At 41.2% G+C, this 16,558-nt stretch overlaps 1 protein-coding gene across 4 annotated transcripts in view; it reads right to left on the reverse strand.

Moving 5' to 3' along the window:
- Positions 1–16,558, reverse strand: part of Ccny (cyclin Y) — a 137,851-nt gene that overhangs the window by 96,955 nt on the left and 24,338 nt on the right. Inside the window, exon 1 of one of the 4 annotated variants that reach the window (XM_030250582.1) lies at positions 3,409–3,424. The exons of the other annotated variants lie outside the window; for them this stretch is intronic. The gene's annotated coding sequence lies outside the window, so the exon portion shown is untranslated. Of the gene's footprint in view, positions 1–3,408; positions 3,425–16,558 lie in introns of those variants that run through there. 4 annotated transcript variants of the gene reach the window in all.

The following is a 16,558-nucleotide window of genomic DNA, read 5'->3' on the forward strand; positions in this document are numbered from 1 at the left end:
GAAACTATAAAGTGCCCCACAAACCACCTTACAAACTCATTTATTAAAGGAAAGTTCTTAAAATATAAGTATGTATTCCAAGTCAGGCACATGGATAATACTTGCAAACTCAAACTCTAAAATCTGAGGATCACCATGAGTTGAAGGCCAGTGCAGGTTACAGTATGAGTCTTGCAAAACAAACAAGCCAAGCTTTACCGTTACCACAACACAGTGTGTGATGGTTTGTATTTGCTCGGCCCAGCAAGTGGCACTATTAAGAGGTGTGATCCTGTTGGAGTAGGTGTGGCCCTGTTGGAGCAGGTGTGGTCTTGTTGGAGTAGGTGTGTCATTGTGGCCATGAGACCCTCATCCTAGCTGCCTGGAAGTCAGTCTCCTCATAGTAGCCTGAGAAGTTTCAGCTCTCCTGCACCATGACTGCCTGGATGATGCCATGCTCCTGCCTTGATGATTATGGACCGAACTTCTGAACCTGTAAGCCAGCCTCAATTAAATGTTGTCCTTTTAAGAGTTGCCTTGGTCATGGTGTCTATTCACAGTAGTAAAACTCTAACTAAAACATAAGGAAAGGCATTTAAGTTAGATGGTTGTAACTCAAATGGAGGAATGAGAGAACCACAAGACATCAGCTGTCTTCTGACTTCCATGTGCATGCTGTAAAAATGTGCACAGCCCTCATAAATACTTTTTACAACTATAATAGGCCAAATCATTTTTTAATAATCTTCTGATCCATTCAAAGTAACTTTGAAAGTCAACAAAATTATACATAAGTATTGTTAAGACACTTAATGCAATTGGGAGACCCACACTTATATGTACATACATCTCCTCTTAATGCCCACACTTCAATCTATCTAGATTTTAAATAATAAAACATTAAATATTAAAACTCCAACTTCACTTCATACTCATCCCTCAATTGTCTTCTGCAGCCTACATCAGGCTTCACCTGAGGTCTCTAGAAAAACCTGTCAGGCTGCACAGCTGACAGCCGCAACTATTTATGGAATACATAAAACTCCCCCCTCTGACACTCTCACTGCTTACAACACAGCTCTAAGGCAGCACCGCCACCTGAATCTCTCTCAACCACAGTCTCTTCTCTTTATTCCCATTACCATAGGCTGGCTACAAGGCTCTCATCAGGAGCTGCTGTCATCATCAATCCTTTCTAGGAATTGCAATGCAAGACAGAGTTTACAGTGCTGTGTTCATGCCCACAGTTCTCAGCAGTTAAATCTCAGGAGTGGGATATTCTGAGGCTTGATTTGGTCTGTTCTAAGAAGATCTCTGAGAGGTATCTGCTCACATCTGCTTTACTTTTTGGTAAATCTTAATATTACACCTGTATCTCCAGACTGTAACAAATTTCCTTTTTATGTTTATACATCACAAACCTGCATTTTTAAATATGCATCCTAATGATTCTAACATGCACTATCACATCTATCTCTCTATCTATCCACTCGTCCATCCATCCACTCACCCACCCCACCCACCTACACACATAATATGTCCATTAACATTTGTGGGCATACTTTATGCCTGGTGTCAAATTAATGGTCTTATTTATTTTATATTATTTTGCTTCATGCCTTCTGTAGGGTTTTAGGGAAATGCTATCATGCACCTCTTTTTGTGTGTGGCACAAGCAGCTCTGTGTGCAGACGTGATCACCTGTGCATGGTATGGAGGTAGAGCAGGATGCTTGGTATTTTTATTACTTCCCACACCATACTGACTTGAATCCTCACTGACTCAGAAGCTGACTGTTCTCCTGAGAAGTCTCCTGCCTAACTCTTCAGTGCTTTTTGACATGAGTGCTGAGGATCTGACTGAAAGTCTTGTACAAGCTCTCTCCACTCAGAGCCATCTCTGAGCTATTGAGGGCTACCACAAATCTGTATCCAAAGAGGCAGAATTAGTACTCAAACTTTCTAAGTCACATGGGTCTTAAAAAATATTGCCACTGGGTACCCTAAAAGCTTAAGAACCTTTTAAGCACAGAACCCACTTATGACAGCATCCAGAGGTCACACAGAGCAGTCAGGTGCTGGGGGAACACAATAAATACCTTGCTTGTCATACTCCTGTGGAAAACCAACATTCCATAGTCATACCTACCCAGTTCTTCATTGCAACACTTTGCTGCCTCCGTCTAGTTGTGCTCTACATGTCACAGGCATTTCAATCAGAGTCCTGGGACAATCAGTGCTACAGCTGAATGGATTTAATGAATTTAATTACCAACTGAAAGTAGCCAAATAGTAAAATAATCTTACTTCTATTTGGCCAAGACACAAATATAGTTTTGAAGTGCATACTAATGTGTGTTACAAATGGTTACAAATAGTCCCACCTGTAGAGACCAAGACAGGAAACCCCAGAGGCATCAGGCTTCTCATTACAGTGCGATATAATACTGAACAAACTCATGTGTAATAAGGTGAGTCCCCTCTCCACAACAGTGTTTGCTTGATCACAGGTGAACTCAGAACTGTACCAGAAAGGCAGGGTTCACACAAAAGAATCTGGGCCTCAAATTAGCTCTGCATTTTAAAGCATTTCCTCAACTGAGCATTTTAAACAGGGTTCTTCTGGTTCTTGATGACCCCCCTCCCAAAGTGTGGGAGCTCTTAATAATCTGCTGCCAGTTGGGAAAAACAAGTCTGCAGAGGGTCTCTGAGCAAAGTCCTAGCTGCCTGCACCCACCTGATTTGTGTACAGAAGAAAAGGCTGTATGGCCTAAGTACATGAAAGTAGACATGTTATGTGTTAAAGGTGCTAGCAAAGAGGAGCAAGGGCCTTGTGTGAACAAAGACAGACAGCTCTAAGACTAAGGGGTTCCTTGGAGTCTGCCAGGTGTCCCCAAGGCCAAGAGGAAATTCCAGGCCTATTCTGAAACATTTCTGCAGCACAAAGATAGAGAGTCCCAAGAGAAAGCCAGGCTCAAGCATGGTCACTGAGGGCAATGGCTGAGCCACTGCCATGGATAACTTTTAGTTTATAGTTTTGCTGACTATAAAAGTAACTGTTATAAAAGTTGCAAAGTCAGTCTAGGGAGACAGTCAATAGGTAAAGCATTTGTGCAAACATGAGCACAGAGGTTTAGATCACCAGAATTCACATTAATACTACATAGGTGTGGGAGACATGAGAGCCCTACAGCAAGCTAGGTACCTCTACATCTGTAACTCTCTGGGATCAACTGAAACCTAGCTTCAGTGATGAAGGTGGAAAGTGATTGAAGATGACTCCTGACATCAACTTTGAGTGTCCATACACACCCAAAATGCACTCTCACCCCCTCCCATGCACTTATACACATGCATACATCCATGCATGCACATTATGCATCTACACATAAAAAATAAGTTACAAAGTAATCAGTATAGTGATGCATACCTCTAATCCCAGCATCCTGGAGGTTTAGGGAGGAAGACCAAGAGTTCAAGGTTAAGAAGGCTACATAGCAGGAACTGTGCATCATCCCTAAGAAAAGAAGGTATACTGAAGTATAAAATTCCTCCGTACTAATGTTATATGCATCTACCCAGGAACACTCTGCTCTGTAGTTTACAGCAGAGATTCACCTCTTGTTACTCTTTTGAGCTCTCATCCTCTTAACGTTGATATAAATAAGCATTGGTCATTCAAAACTTACCATTCTCTTTATTAGTACATTTTCACTTCAGGTGCTATGGTGGTTTGAGTGAGAAAGGACCACATAGGCTCACTGATCTGAAAGCTTGGTCACTAGGGAGTGGCACTATTTTAAAGGATTAGGACCTTGTTGGAACAAGTATGCCATTGGATTTAAGATTTTCAAAAGTCCTAACCAGGCCTAGGGGCTCTCTTTCCTGCTGCCTGGAGATCCAGAGGTAGAATTCTCAGCTACTTCTCCAGCTCTATGTCTTCCTGCTTGCCCCCATAAGCATGTCCTAACTAAATGCTTTCTTTTATAAGAGTTGCACTGGTCATACTGTCTCTTCACAGCAATAGAACATTGACTTAGACAAGTACCTTGCATAGAGTTGTACTTATAATTCATCATAAAACCAGATTCAATATCTATTTTACCAGCAATAGTAATAGTATAAATTCACCAGTCTCCAGTGGGGAATTGCTACAAATGGCATGATGAAATTCCTAATCTTAAACATGTAGATGTATTCCCAGTACTACTTGCTTGGAATGGAATCCCTTGGTCAAATATGAAGAATTTAAACATCATCTTCCAGTCAAATCGGACCAATGTTTTGTGGGTCACTTTTGTTATCCACAGTTCCTATACAATCAGGCTTATGCAAGGTCTGGGGTTATTCAAGTGAGAAATCTTGTCAGAAGTGCAGCTCTGCAGTGACACTGAGATGACCTCTTGTATCACTGCTAAGGACAATAGTTCCACTGCTTAAGACAATAGTTCCACAGCCACAGCAGATTCTCTTCACTGTTAAAGAATACATCAAAGGCTGAGTGAGAACCCAGACACTGTTCCATTTCTGTTTTGTTCCTGTAAGTCATGTTTTCCTAACTGGTACAGATACAAAGTAATGTGAATTAGAAGTCACCTAAACTCATACCTAAAAGCAAATGGACTCTCAGCAAAGGCTAAAAGCACAGATGAATCTGAGAGCCTGAATGCTTTATACTTTCTAGGGCCTGCCCACCACGCATTTTATACATAAAGTTCTCACCTAGCCTCCTGTAAAAGTAACATGACTGAGGACTACCTATGACATATGTCAGCTAGGTGACCCTGAGCAAATATTCAGTAATCTCTCTCTCTCTCTCTCTCCCTCTCTCTCTCTCTCTCTCTCTCTCCCTCTCTCTCTCTCCCTCTCTCTCTCTCTCTCTCTCTCACACACACACACACACACACACATCCAGATGACTCTGTAGGCAGCAAATGAGGAAAGAGAGAAAGCACTCTGTGAGCCACAAGTTACTGTGCAAAAGCTCCAGAACATCAGCGTACATATGGTGATCTGGGAACAGCTTCCATGCTCTCTAAATTCAACCCTTCCTAAACCTGCTCTCATGAAGCTGGAAAGAACCTTTCTGGCAGACAAGAAAAGCAACTTGTGACAGCAGAGGCAGTCTCTGACCTTCTGCCACACTACCTTATTACAGGCATGGGATTTAGTTGAAGATACTTAGCCTGTTTCACTTCCAAGAAGAGGGGATGCCATCCAAATGCATCCAAAAGGAAAGGATGCAAGCCGGATGCTATCTGAAAGACTCCCACTTCATGTTCTGCTGTATGGTTTCTAAGTGAAGAATATCTGAACTTTGGCTCACTGCATTCTTACTGGAGTTCAGAAAACACAAGTTTCAAACTATGTCTATGGAAGAAATCTGCTGTCTTTCATCATTTACCTAAGCAGTCATAAAGCAGAGCAAAGTTCTTGTTGGAATAAAAAGTTTCCTCTCAAGTATGTCAAAAGACTCAGTCATAGAAACAAAACTGGCATGTGGTATCATTCCAAAAAAAAAAAAAAAAAAAAAAAAAAAAGGTTGTGTGTGTGTTTTCTAGTAAAGTATTAACTACAGTGCATTATATTTACCTGCCGCTTGTAACAGTATTCCAGTTTACATTACCCTCACACAAAGCTTCTTCCTGAATAAAACCACTATGAAAATGAATACCAACAGAAAGCAGAACCATTCAAGGAGAGCTGGTTATTCTATAAGTAGAGGAAAGCATATAAAACACTCTTAAGGCTGATACATAATTTCAATTGATTCAGTAGCTTCAAATACTAAATGAAAGCAACTCTATTTTAATGTGTCTTAGAAGGGCCCTTCCTCTACACAGTGTTTGTTTGTTTGCTAAGACAGCATTTTACTGTGTAGCTCTGTCTGGATGACTTGGAATTTCTAATGTATATCAAGCTGACCCTGAACTCACAGAGATGCTCCAGCCTCTGCCTCCTAAGTACTGGGATTAAAGGCAAGCAATACCAATATTTTAGAAGGAAAAATAAGCAGGAAAAATTGTACAGTTGAAAGAGATGCCATCACTTAAGCAGATACATCTAAAAGACTTTCTGTGCTTTGCTTTGGATGCTGGAGTGCAGGAATCCAGCCTCCAGTATACGAAGCACTTATCTACCCCAAACCTAAACCTGTATCTCCAAAACACTTTCTCTTGAATGGCAAAGTTCTCGCCTATAACTTAGCTCTGAAAGGGGAAAAGTAAGTTAATAAAATAAATTAAACAAATAATGGCTTTCTCCCTCAAAGAATGACGCTTCAGAAAATCCTCTCTCCTTGGTTCCATCAACTATACACTGGAACTGACGACGTACAAAAGTACATATCTTAACAAGTTAGTAAGAGATTTCTACCATTTTTATTTGCTTTATGTGTCAATGAATTGTGCTACTTCCACTTAACTCTGTCAATGACTACAACTGAAGAAGCATCACAAAACAAGGACCCAGGAGTCAGAGATCATAGAACTTGTAGTCAAATGTAACCAAACCAGTTGCCGACATCTAACTGCATGCATAATGCCTGCCTCAAACACTTACAAATATCTAGATAAAACTGAGGCTGAGGAGTCCTGGTTAGTCCTTGAGGGAGCTAACCACCAAGCCTGACTAACACCTGAGAACCCACTTGAAGGGGAGAACTAACTCCTACAACAAGCGCATACACACATACATACACACACACACACACACACACACACACACACACACACACACAGTCACACACCCATGCTTGAAGTGTACACCCATGCTCAAAGTGGCACAAACCTCTGTATACAAATAAACAGTAAAATAAAATAGTGGCTAAATGTCACTAGACTACATGGAAACAATTCCAGAGAGCAAGTGCCCCAAGTCATTAAAAATACAAAATTGGGGCACTTGCCCTCTGGAGTTTTGGGGCAGGAGTGATTATTGATTTTTGAGACAGGGTTTCACATAGTCCACAGTGGTCTCAAACTTCTGACCCTAATGCCTCTACCTGGTAGTATAGGCATGAGCCACCATGCCAGCTTGTGTGTCACTGGGGATGGAACCCAGGGCTTCCTGCATGTTATTTACTGAGCTACAATCTCAGTGCCTAAGCAGGTTTTTGGAGTTTCTACAGAGAGATCTCCACTACTTCCTTACTCTGCAACTTGATGACTTGAGGCAGTTAACTTTTCTCTATACTTTGGCTCTCCATCTGCAAAATGAGAAGATAGTTGTCCATCTCATAGAAATGCTATGTGTATTAGTAAAAACTCACTGGATCTAGGGCAGAAACCCTTCCCTATCATTCGGAAGACCTTGGAGGACCATTCCCAGCACTTGCAAAATAAATAGATAGATAGATAGATAGATAGATAGATAGATAGATAGATAGATATTTTAAAAGGAAGTGAACAAACAAAAACTCCACCTCACTGGAGACTGAGAACAATACTTGGCCCATGGAAGTAACTATCTCTGTGTAGACCATCAGGAGGGAACACTGTGCTGTGATTCAGACTCACAAGGCCCAGTTGCATATACCAGGGCAGAATGAAAAAAATCGGATAGGTTGCCAGCATTGGCATCCCAAAGGAGATCAGTGAAAAAGTAGTCCTTTGAAGGATCCTGATTTATGGAGTCTAGGTAAGAGAATGTCAAGCAAGGAATATTAGGAAAAAAAGACCAATGGACCCAAACAGAAATCACTCACTTATCCTAAATATATGTGGATGCAAAAGAACTCAGGGCTCTGAATGGAGATCTAATGATGGCTTACCAGCAGTGCTTCTTCTGAGTTTTGAGCAGTAAGAGCATTGAGTGGCCAGGGGCAGTTAAGTTATCATGTATACCACAGGAATGTGGGGTTTGTGAGCTGGTAAGAACACCCATGATTTATTAAGCATAATCCTGCCTTTGACCTAGCTGACATTATGGAGGTATAACCTTAGAGAAGAAAAGGTATAAAAGAGGTCATAAAACAGGAGCCATGAAATGGCAGCTATTCTCCCCTATGTGGTTGCAGCCCCCAGGCCTCAGGCTATTCCTCATCCTGGACCTAAAAGCTAGCCTTATAATAAAGTAGCACTGCCTTAAATCACAAAGGGTTTGTTATAATAAATGAGAGAAATAAACAGTAATACGCAAACTTACATCCAACCATGACTCTTTAAGACTTGGCTTAGAATGCTACAAATGGCACTTTTTTCACCTGGGCCAGCCAAACAGTTACAGTAAGATTTTGAGATTAGAACTCAATTCCACTCTAAATGGGTCTCCATTCACATTTCACTCAGCTGTGACAGCCAAAACTGGCAAATAAAAGTTTCTGTGTATGTATTGCAAAAGCCTCAAACACAAGGAAAACAAAAAACTAGAAACGTTCTCTTCTCTGACATTTTAGAAGAGCTTGTCATTTTCAAAGTAGGCTGAGGTAAAAGTGGGGGATCTTCTTGAAAGCCCCTCAGGGAGGGAGAAACTGATCCTGGGCTCTACATTCTGGCATTTATCTTACTGGCTTATCAAAGCATTCCAATCACACCTCAGCCATAGTATCTATTTTCAGTTCTCATAGTGAAGATATTCAGAAAGACTGATAGTAACCAAAATGCTATCTACACCAAATCAGAGGTACAAAAACTTCATGGCAGCCTCCAGGGTTTCAAGAAACAAAGGGAATCAGAGAAAAGAATGGAGTGAATCGGGATACTGTTTCTACATCCTGGAACTGCTGTGTGCTAAGGCAGCCAGGACCGAGACTTTCTAAATGCTCTGCTTGCCATACTCAGAGCAGGAACTGTTTGGCTCCTAGGGAAATGAGATGAGAGATGTGATGCAGACTTCTACAGGAAATGAAGCAGCTTAAGCAAGATCTTCTGTAATGTACATATCAAGTTGAATATTCCTTATCAGATACTATATATTTTATTTAGAACTAATTAAAATAATTTCATATTTTAGGTGGCTTTCAATTCAGGGATATCTGAAGACTTTCCTTATCACACATCCTTATCTAAAAATTCAAATGCACTGCTGTGTACCAGAACCATCCATGCTGTCTCAGTGAGTTCTCCTGCTACCTCAAGTTCCCACTAGTCAGACTGGCATTATCATCATTCCTCTGTTCATAGGGCAAGGCTTGAATCACTCAGTATAAGCATCACATTATAGAGATTTTGCTTGTTCCTTATCCACTTGTACAACAAGACTTTCAAAATCATAGCACAGCATATAGAGTATGGCACTAACACCAAGCATTTGGAAACACTCACTCCCAAACATCTGCCTTCTGTAGAGGAAGAACAGACAGGTCCAAATAAGAAATAATGGAGCCTTTCTTCATCAGTCCTAGAAAACAAAATCTGAAGCAATTCTAACATGTCCTTCTGGCCAAAAGCTCCCCTTTTCCTTTGCAGGCACACAGTCTTACCATTCCAGCTTCACCTCTTCTCTTGACAGTTATGCCTCCTAAAACTGCTATCCTCTCCCTCCCTGCAAAACCTTGTGTTTCACCAAATTCCAGGTCTCTGTTCCTCTTCTTCCCTAGCTACAATGCTCAGCTAATCCTGGCTGCCCACGTCTTTGTGTAGCCTCTGCTGCAGCATTTGTCTTACTGTGCTCCTCTCCTACTCCCTTTAGCATGTGGATACTGGGAAGCTGCACTTCAGCGTTCAGTGAACATTTCCCCTTCCCTGTTAAGGACTCTTCCGACACAGAACTGAGCTACTCCTTTCTACCAATGGAGTAGAAGGCATGCTGCTAACTTTCAACATCACAAATACACCAAGACGGTATATTCCAAGGGACTCCCAAGCTAATTTACTCCCTCTTAAATTTATGCCTGTAGGTAACCACCTCCTCCAGCCATGTGTGAACATGTGGCTTGTTTCTAATCAACAGAACATGACGTGTGTCACCATACTGATAGTGACTTTCATCTTGCCAGCACACTCCCTCATGGGCTTAGTTACATGAAACAAGCAAGGCACCGAATGCCATACAAACTACAGCCCGCTAACAATATTCAAAACAAAACAAAACAACCTATATCCTTCTGACTCCAGGTTTTATAAGATATTAACTGGATCCAACCAAGCCAGATGTTAAGAATGTCACCAAATAGCCCTGAAACCTACAGCAGAGATGTTTCCATTTTGGTGGAATTTCCAACGTATTTGAGAACTTCCGTGATGGAAGATGGAGATGGCTCAGTCAGTAAGGTGGCAGCTGGGCAAGTGTGAAGATGTGAATGTGATTGTCTGAACTAGTGCTGGAATGATGGAGACAGGCGGATCCCTGAGGTCTCTGGCCACCTACCCTAGCATAGCTAGTGAGTCTAATGATTTGCCTCAAAAACCAAACTTGACATCTGGTACACATCCACTCAAGCACATGTATAAGCTGTGTGTATATACAGAATTTTAAAAACTAAACTAAACTAAACTAAACTGTCATGACTGACTTTTATTCTGCATCTATAAAACCTTTATGGCACTCTTCTTTTTCCCCCCATTGGAAAATGGTATCTGGGGCAAAACAAATCTGTATCCCTGAGACAGTCACTCATGTTGGGCTTCAGAATAAACTCTTATGTTCTTTTTAAGAACTGTGTTTTGCTCTGAGGCGGTGCCATTTCCGGCTCCAGACAACCGGCCACCTTCCTGGTGAGAGCACAGGGGTCCACCCGGCCCGAGAGGCTTCTGCCTCACTTTCCGTGGGGGCCACCTTGGTTCCAGGACTCCGCGGCCGGCGGTCTGCAGGTGAGAGTGTGGAACACAGAGGCCAGCAGCTTCTGGACCAGGCGAGAGCCACAGAGCCTCTGAGGCGGCGCCATTTTCGGCTACAGACAACCTGCCACCTTCCTGGTCAGAGCACAGGTGTCCGCACAGTCCGTGAGGCTTCTGCATCACGTTCCGCGGGGGCCACCTTGATTCTGGGACTCCGCAGGGGGCAGTCTGCAGGCCAAAGCAACACAGCTTCTGGGAAAGATCCTGTTTTGGGCCTTCATCTTCGGCCAGGAGGAGGTCCAAACACCAGATAACTGTGCACCTCCCTGAAAGAGGAGAGCTTGCCTGCAGAGACTGCTCTGACCACTGAAACTCAGGGAAGAGAGCTAGTCTCCCTGGTCTGCTGATATAGTGTAACAAAATCACCAGAGGAACAATCTCTAAACAGAGACAACTATAACAACTAACTCCAGAGATTACCAGAAGGCGAAAGGTAAACGTAAGAATCTTACTAACAGAAACCAGGACTACTCACCATCATCAGAACCCAGCACTCCCACTTCGCCCAGTCCAGGGCACCCCAACACACCTGAAAAGCTAGACCTGGATTTAAAAGCATATCTCATGATGATGGTAGAGGACATCATGAAGGACTTAAATAACTGACTTAAAGAAATACAGGAGAACACTGCTAAACAAGTAGAAGACATTAAAGAGGAAACACAAAAATCCCTTAAAGAATTACAGGAAAACATAACCAAACAGGTAGAAGACATTAAAGAGGAAACACAAAAATCCCTTAAAGAATTGCAGGAAAACACAACCAAACAGGTGATGGAATTGAATAAAACCATCCAAGACACAAAAAGGGAAGTAGACACAATAAAGAAAACCCAAAGGGAGGCAACAGTGGAGATAGAAACACTAGGAAAGAAATCTGGAACCATAGATGCGAGCATCAGCAACAGAATACAAGAAATGGAAGAGAGAATCTCAGGTGCAGAAGATTCCATAGAGAACATCGGCACAACAATCAAAGAAAATGGAAAATGCAAAAAGATCCTAACTCAAAACATCCAGGAAATCCAGGACACAATGAGAAGACCAAACCTACGGATAATAGGAGTGGATGAGAATGAAGATTTTCAACTCAAAGGACCAGCAAACATCTTCAACAAGATTATTGAAGAAAACTTCCCAAATCTAAAGAAAGAGATACCCATGAACATACAAGAAGCCTACAGAACTCCAAATAGACTGGACCAGAAAATAAATTCCTCCCGACACATAATAATCAGAACAACAAATGCACTAAATAAAGATAGAATACTAAAAGCAGTAAGGGAAAAAGGTCAAGTAACATAGAAAGGCAAGCCTATCAGAATTACACCAGATTTTTCACCAGAAACTATGAAAGCCAGAAGAGCCTGGACAGATGTTATACAGACACTAAGAGAACACAAATTCCAGCCCAGGCTATTATACCCAGCCAAACTCTCAATTACCATAGATGGAGAAACGAAAGTATTCCACGACAAAACTAAATTCACCCATTATCTCTCCACGAATCCAGCCCTTCAAAGGATAATAACAGAAAAAAACCAATACAAGGACGGGAACCACGCCCTAGAAAAAACAAGAAGATAATCCCTCAACAAAACTAAAAGAAGACAGCCACAAGAACAGAATGCCAACTTTAACAACAAAAACAACAGGAAGCAACAATTACTTTTCCTTAATATCTCTTAATATCAATGGTCTCAACTCCCCAATAAAAAGACATAGACTAACAGACTGGCTACACAAACAGGACCCAACATTCTGCTGCTTACAGGAAACCCATCTCAGGGAAAAAGACAGACACTACCTCAGAGTGAAAGGCTGGAAAACAATTTTCCAAGCAAATGGTCTGAAGAAACAAGCTGGAGTAGCCATTTTAATATCGGATAAAATCGACTTCCAACCCAAAGTTATTAAAAAAGACAAGGAGGGACACTTCATACTCATCAAAGGTAAAATCCTCCAAGACGATTCTGAATATCTACGCTCCAAATGCAAGGGCAGCCACATTCATTAAAGACACTTTAGTAAAGCTCAAAGCACACGTTGCACCTCACACAATAATAGTGGGAGACTTCAACACACCACTTTCATCAATGGACAGATCGTGGAAACAGAAACTAAACAGGGACACAGTGAAACTAAAAGAAGTTATGAAACAAATGGACCTGACAGATATCTACAGAACATTTTATCCTAAAACAAAAGGATATACCTTCTTCTCAGCACCTCACGGGACCTTCTCCAAAATTGACCATATAATTGGTCACAAAACAGGCCTCAACAGATACAAAAATATTGAAATCGTCTCATGTATCCTATCAGACCACCATGGCCTAAGACTGATCTTCAATAACAACATAAATAATGGAAAGCCAACATTCACATGGAAACTGAACAACAATCTTCTCAATGATACCTTGGTCAAGGAAGGAATAAAGAAAGAAATTAAAGACTTTTTAGAGTTTAATGAAAATGAAGCCACAACGTACCCAAACCTATGGGACACAATGAAAGCATTTCTAAGAGGGAAACTCATAGCTGTGAGTGCCTCCAAGAAGAAACGGGAGAGAGCACATACTAGCAGCTTGACAACACATCTAAAAGCTCTAGAAAAAAAGGAAGTAAATTCACCCAAGAGGAGTAGACGGCAGGAAATAATCAAACTCAGGGGTGAAATCAACCAAGTGGAAACAAGAAGAATTATTCAAAGAATTAACCAAACGAGGAGTTGGTTCTTTGAAAAAATCAACAAGATAGATAAGGGCACAGGGACAAAATCCTAATTAACAAAATCAGAAATGAAAAGGGAGACATAACAACAGATCCTGAAGAAATCCAAAACACCATCAGATCCTTCTACAAAAGGCTATACTCAACAAAACTGGAAAACCTGGACGAAATGGACAAATTTCTGGACAGATACCAGGTACCAAAGTTGAATCAGGATCAAGTTAATGATCTAAACAGTCCCATATCCCCTAAAGAAATAGAAGCAGTTATCAATAGTCTCCCAGCCAAAAAAAGCCCAGGACCAGACGGGTTTAGTGCAGAGTTCTATCAGACCTTCAAAGAAGATCTAATTCCAGTTCTGCACAAACTATTTCACAAAATAGAAGTAGAACGTACTCTACCCAACTCATTTTATGAAGCCACTATTACTCTGATACCTAAACCACAGAAAGACCCAACAAAGATAGAGAACTTCAGACCAATTTCTCTTATGAATATCGATGCAAAAATCCTCAATAAAATTCTCGCTAACCGAATCCAAGAACACATTAAAGCAATCATCCATCCTGACCAAGTAGGTTTTATTCCAGGGATGCAGGGATGGTTTAATATACGAAAATCCATCAATGTAATCCATTATATAAACAAACTCAAAGACAAAAACCACATGATCATCTCGTTAGATGCAGAAAAAGCATTTGACAAGATCCAACACCCATTCATGATAAAAGTGATGGAAAGATCAGGAATTCTAGGCCCATACCTAAACATGATAAAAGCAATCTACAGCAAACCAGAAGCCAACATCAAAGTAAATGGAGAGAAGCTGGAAGCAATCCCACTAAAATCAGGGACTAGACAAGGCTGCCCACTTTCTCCCTACCTTTTCAACATAGTACTTGAAGTATTAGCCAGAGCAATTCGACAACAAAAGGAGATCAAGGGGATACAAATTGGAAAAGAGGAAGTCAAAATATCACTATTTGCAGATGATATGATAGTATATATAAGTGACCCTAAAAATTCTACCAGAGAACTCCTAAACCTGATAAACAGCTTCGGTGAAGTAGCTGGTTATAAAATAAACTCAAACAATGGCCTTTCTCTATACAAAGAATAAACAGGCTGAGAAAGAAATTAGGGAAACAACACCCTTCACAATAGTCACAAATAATATAAAATATCTTGGCGTGACTCTAACTAAGGAAGTGAAAGATCTGTATGATAAAAACTTCAAATCTCTGAAGAAAGAAATTAAAGAAGATCTCAGAAGATGGAAAGATCTCCCATGCTCATGGATTGGCAGGATCAACATTGTAAAAATGGCTATCTTGCCAAAAGCAATCTACAGAATCAATGCAATCCCCATCAAAATTCCAACTCAATTCTTCAACGAATTAGAAGGAGCAATTTGCAAATTAATCTGGAATAACAAAAAACCTAGGATAGCAAAAAGTCTTCTCAAGGATAAAAGAACCTCTGGTGGAATCACCAAGCCTGACCTAAAGCTTTACTACAGAGCAATTGTGATAAAAACTGCATGGTACTGGTATAGTGACAGACAAGTAGACCAATGGAATAGAATTGAAGACCCAGAAATGAACCCACACACCTATGGTCACTTGATCTTCGACAAGGGAGCTAAAACCATCCAGTGGAAGAAAGACAGCTTTTTCAACAATTGGTGCTGGCACAACTGGTTGTTATCATGTAGAAGAATGCGCATCGATCCATACCTATCTCCTTGTACTAAGGTCAAATCTAAGTGGATCAAGGAACTTCACATAAAACCAGAGACACTGAAACTTATAGAGGAGAAAGTGTGGAAAAGCCTTGAAGATATGGGCACAGGGGAAAAATTCCTGAACAGAACAGCAATGGCTTGTGCTGTAAGATCGAGAATTGACAAATGGGACCTAATGAAACTCCAAAGCTTCTGCAAGGCAAAAGACACCGTCAATAAGACAAAAAGACCACCAACAGATTGGGAAAGAATCTTTACCTATCCTAAATCAGATAGGGGACTAATATCCAACATATATAAAGAACTCAAGAAGGTGGACTTCAGAAAATCAAATAACCCCATTAAAAAATGGGGCTCAGAACTGAACAAAGAATTCTCACCTGAGGAATACCGAATGGCAGAGAAGCACCTGAAAAAATGTTCAACATCCTTAATCATCAGGGAAATGCAAATCAAAACAACCCTGAGATTCCACCTCACACCAGTCAGAATGGCTAAGATCAAAAATTCAGGTGACAGCAGATGCTGGCGTCGATGTGGAGAAAGAGGAACACTCCTCCATTGTTGGTGGGATTGCAGGCTTGTACAACCACTCTGGAAATCAGTTTGGCGGTTCCTCAGAAAATTGGACATAGTACTACCGGAGGATCCAGCAATACCTCTCCTGGGCATATATCCAGAAGATGCCCCAACTGATAAGAAGGACACATGCTCCACTATGTTCATAGCAGCCTTATTTATAATAGCCAGAAGCTGGAAAGAACCCAGATGCCCCTCAACAGAGGAATGGATACAGAAAATGTGGTACATCTACACAATGGAGTACTACTCAGCTATTAAAAAGAATGAATTTATGAAATTCCTAGGCAAATGGATGGACCTGGAGGGCATCATCCTGAGTGAGGTAACACATTCACAAAGCAACTCACACAATATGTACTCACTGATAAGTGGATATTAGCCCAAAACCTAGGATACCCAAGATATAAGATACAATTTCCTAAACACATGAAACTCAAGAAAAATGAAGACTGAAGTGTGGACACTATGCCCCTCCTTAGAAATGGGAACAAAACACCCTTGGAAGGAGTTACAGAGACAAAGTTTGGAGCTGAGATGAAAGGATGGTCCATGTAGAGACTTCCATATCCAGGGATCCACCCCATAATCAGCATCCAAACGCTGACACCATTGCATACACTAGCAAGATTTTATCGAAAGGACCCAGATGTAGCTGTCTCTTGTGAGACTATGCCGGGGCCTAGCAAACACAGAAGTGGATGCTCACAGTCAGCTAATGGATAGATCACAGGGCTCCCAATGGA

Source organism: Mus musculus, chromosome 18 (genome assembly GCF_000001635.26).
Source record: "Mus musculus strain C57BL/6J chromosome 18, GRCm38.p6 C57BL/6J".
Classification (NCBI taxonomy): domain Eukaryota; kingdom Metazoa; phylum Chordata; class Mammalia; order Rodentia; family Muridae; genus Mus; species Mus musculus.